This window comes from Lolium perenne, chromosome 3 (genome assembly GCF_019359855.2).
Source record: "Lolium perenne isolate Kyuss_39 chromosome 3, Kyuss_2.0, whole genome shotgun sequence".
Taxonomy (NCBI): domain Eukaryota; kingdom Viridiplantae; phylum Streptophyta; class Magnoliopsida; order Poales; family Poaceae; genus Lolium; species Lolium perenne.
The window spans coordinates 70,346,768-70,351,654 of NC_067246.2; positions in this window are offsets into that span (position 1 = coordinate 70,346,768).

A 4,887-nucleotide genomic window follows, 5' to 3' on the forward strand; every position below is an offset into this window, starting at 1 on the left:
CTATGGCGGCGGCGAGGTAGTAGGAGGGGGGGTAGGAGCCGGTGGCGGGAGGAATTTAGGAAAACCTGCATTTTATATCTCCTCTCGAGCCTCTTTTAAACATATTATCTTTAGAAGTATAGAGTTAGTTCAGATTAGCCAAAGCCAGATTTATATTTTTTGTGGTATATTTGCCTTCCACAAGCACTTAAAATTTCCATTTACCCAAATCTCCGCTAACTTCTTATACTACATTGTCTTGACTGAAAAGATACCCGTGTTAGACAAATTCCGCACAGGTTTGTCTTTGGTCACACCAAATGGACTAGTTACACTACGGGAGAGCACAGCTTGCCGGCGGCCGTCGTATGTGCCGACGACCAAATATAGGAGCCGTCGGCACAGGAGTTTCCGGAGTGCGGTGATAAGGATTGCCGTCGACGTTAAACTAGCTGTCGGTACAGGCCGGAGGTGCCGATGGCTACCGTCGGCACAGTTCTGGCCGTCGGCACAGGACCAGTCTGGCCGTCGGCACAATACACCGTCGGCATAGGTCTGTAGTGAAAAAAAAGAAAAAAAATGCTGTGCCGATGGCCAGACTGATCCTGTGCCGACGGCTATTTTCGACGTCAATCTTCAAAAAACCATAACTAAATCATTCTAATTGAGAAAAATAAGTATAATATATCAATTTTTGCAGAAACACAAGATCTATCATTGAAAAATATCAAAAATGGAATATTTCAAATACCTAAACAAACCTTCTTAGAAATAAATTATAATGTTTGAGGTTTCATGGCTTTCACACACACCAAAAATGAAAAAATGGTTGCCCGTGGGTCGGTTTAGAAATCCGCGTCCGGGGTCTTACTTCCCATCCTAGGGCCCACACACGTGCCAAATATGACCTTGTTTCGGCAAACTATCCCATGCCGAGGCCGTTTCCCACCTTATTCCCACTGAAATCCATAGAACTCCGGACGTGATAGCCCTTTCGTGAAGGGTATTTCAAAATAATTGATGTATCCTGTCAACACCCGGATTTTTAAGTCCAGATGCCTATTATGCCATTCCTCGCAATCCCAGGAATAGTGTTTTCGCGAGACATAATAGATTGATATCACAACACATCATTCATTACATACCATAATCGTCTTACAAATAAAGGATCACATGATCCAGTCTTATTACAATAATAGAGGTTCTATTGATCAATTACATAACACATAGCGGAAGCGAAATAGCGTAGTAGTAGTCCATCTATTCCGCAGGCAACTGTTGACGTCAGGAGTGATCCTAGTTGTCGTAGACGTCCTGCTGTCCTTCTTCCGGAATCTGGTACTCTTCTTCATAGTCTGGCCATTTGAATAGCCAGGGACACAGCCATGAGTACTTTAAAGTACTCGCAAACTAATACTAAGGTAACTACTATCAACTATAGTAAAGGGGTTCTAAGCTCTAGTTTCATTTGCATAAAGCCAATTTTATTTCATAAGCACTTTAATAATCAAAACCTCTTCATTTGCCTAACTCAAGTGAGAACATTAGTGTCATTCCCACAACTCAGTTGGGATTCAAAGTCAGAGTCACCTTTCAATTCAAGTCACAAGTCACCATTCATATTTTTAGAAAAGTTCTGATGACGGAACAGTATGGCCTTTTCAACTGTCCATGACCGCGGACGCGTCTATTCGAATAGGTTAAACTCTGCAGAGGTTGTACACTTGTGCCACAACAATTGCAATAGTTCCTCAGGGGTAACTGGCCCTGATTTATCGTACGCAGTACGCGAACTACCAGTCCTAACCTTTCATTTACATACTCTAGTATAGGCACCTCTCCCCATGAGTTTGGCCTCCCGGTGAAAACAAACCGTCAACCCGGGAACTGCACAGGGCTTGGGTAGGACATTCACCTCATTTCACGTCATTTCACATTCAATGGAGGCAGCCTCGGCATAACCCTATGACGCTTGTTCAGAGGGAACCCATACTAAAATACATAAGTTTCCAGTTAAGCCTTACCCAGATTCAGGTATTGTGGGGGTACTTGTAAAATTGGAATGGTATCGCATCCGAACCCAACCATCAGTTTTGTAAAATTCACCAAGTCATTCACCAGTCATATTCACCTTCAAAATCTCTCAATAGAATGACTCATCATTCCCAGGTTTTCAAAGTCATTTCATTTCACAAATTCCCAACTAGAGTAGTCACTTTTAATGTTTAGCACTAGCAACTAGTTATGAGGGGTGCTAAATATTCTTGGAGCTTGTTAGGCTAAGTGTGATGCTCTTGTACTACTCTATAACTAAACCAAGTGAATCATAACTCAAAAAGTAACTTTGATAAATAAAGATTCAATAAAACTTGTAAAGTAAAAACTTGGGATAGGATCGTAAAGTAAAATTCAATGGTGCCTTGCTCTTGTAGAGCTTTGCACTAATCTATCTTGCATTGGTAATAGCTTGCAACAAAATAGCTTGCATTAGTCTAGCTTGCCTTGATTGGTGAGGTGATCAAAGTTTTCTTCCTCGTCCTCTTGGTAGAAGACCTCTTCCTCTTGATAGTCTCCGGTACTAGCGTCTATAAACGAATACGAGAATACAATCAAACAACACTTAAGTAGTCTTATTTAGCCTTAATGGCTCACACAATTGATCTAGCATCACTACTTAACATTTGTTCACAAATTATGCTAGGGTTTCTTACTTAGTATTAGGAAAATACTTTCCTCTCATTGAAATTGGAATTAGGGTTTCTATTTAGTGCTTTGGAGAAATAATTTCCTCTCATTAAATCTTCTTAAGATTTAATCTTCTCAAATAACCATGTATGATCACATGTTGACCAAGGTCAACACTTCACACTTATCATTTGAGAAAAATGATTTAAATGAGATTCATCCTCTCATGTGATTTAAATAACCATTGTGATTTAAATACCATATTGATTTAAATTCCTCAAGTGAGCAAGTATGAGCCTAAGCAATAGAGGTCATCACATTACTTCTCAACACTTGAGAAAATGATTTAAATGAGGTGCTTCACCTCATAGATTTAAATTCCTAAAATTTGAAATAGTTTAAATGGACTAGTATTGACTACATAGCCAATATTTTTCTTCTAGCCCATGATCATGTACAGAACCCATATGATATTTTTACATAAACAATTAGAGTTTGTGAAATGTGAATTATAGCAATTGGATTCACTTCAAAATTCAAATTGGTTGATTTTCTAGATTTATTTGAATACTAAAAAGTATCTGAATTGTTATTTTTGCTATTCAAAATCTACACAAGCTATGAGGTTGAATCCAGTGGGGTTAGCTAGATCTTTTCAGAAGGATTCTGGAACATTTTGATTTACTAAATTTGGACTTGTAGATTTGAAACTATTCAAAATATGGCAAAGGATCAGTATTGAAAATTTGCTGAATCATATTATTTGAATTAAACCAAATGGGCTAGGCGGGAAAAGAATTGGGCCGAAATGGTTTGAAACAGAGGAAACCAGCCCAGTAACGTTTCGGGCCAGCTGACAAGGGGTCCCACTGGTCAGTGACTTATAACTGCCGAAGCGGTACCTTGCAATAGAAGCCGTCGGATTAGATCGAGGATCTACGGCTGACAGTCGTCGTCGTCGTCGTCGAGGGGAAGAGCGTGCTGCCGCGGCGGAGGTAGGGGGTCGGCGGCGTGCTGGAGCTCCGGCGAGGGGCGGCGCTGATGCTAGACGATGTTGTCGACGACGAGGAGTCTACTGGTAGTCGTGGGAGGAGCGGAGGTGGACGGAGTCACGGGATTGCACTGTGGCGGACTCCGGCGATCGACGGAGCAATTGGGGCTGTGTGTGGCTTAATTGAGGAGGGGAAGATGTTGAGGAGGATCAGAGAGATGAGAGAAACTTGTTGGTGTGAAGGATTCGAGCGCGGGAGCTCTCCTTTTATAGGGTGGAGGGGTGCTGCGGGGTGCCGTGGAGGGTCATCGACGGCAAGGGCTCTCCAGGGCGCGAAGGGGCAAGGCGATAGGGGCGCAGGAGGTAGGCGACGGCTAGGAGCTTCTCAACGTGTAGCTGGGGCAGAGAAAGGAGGAGGGGACGGCTCACATCGCTTCCGCGACTGCGGCAATGGCGCAGATCATTGCGACGGCGACAGTTCCTCCGCGAGCTAGCGAGCTTGTCTACGGGGTAGAGGAGATGGTGGCGACGCTCGATGCAGAAGTAGGCGTGCAGGGGTGGGCTGAGGCGACGGCACGCGCGCGTGCTCTGGCGCGTCCAGGACGGCGTCCGTGCGCGCTCACCGCGTGCCTGGCATTGTTCTGGCGTGTCTGGGCGTGCGGTGTTCTGGCCAATGCCGTGCAAGCTTCGAGCCAGCGATGGTACTGGCATGCTCAGGGAAGTGTGGGCGTGCTTGCTGACATGGTGCTCGAGAGAGGGGAGGGCCAGGGAGATGGAGTGCTTGTGTGTGTGGCATGGTACACGACATGGTAGAAATGGTGATCATGTCTCCACTTTACTCAGTGCAAAAGGGCTTGGTGTGATGCAGAGGAGGTACCAGGGTGTGATGATCACAATTAGAAAGTGGTGGAGGCTAAAAACCAGTGTGTAAAAGAGTGTATGTCAAATTGCAATTCATGCCTGCCAAGTGTTTGTGATAATGGCCGCAAGAACATTTTTGTCAAATTTTGGAAAGCTTTTTGGTGTATCTCAATTATATATTCAGAGAGGTAGAATGGTGGTGGTGGTGATGAATTTGGTGATGGTTTGCAAGTTTTCAAACTGGGGGTTGATCTTCTCTTTGTTTCAATGTCACATCTTGTCAACTCTTCTGGTCAACCTGGTCAAAGTCAACCCTGGTGGTCAACAGCAAAGTTGTTCACCTTGACATGGTCTTGGATGAGGTGGTGAGA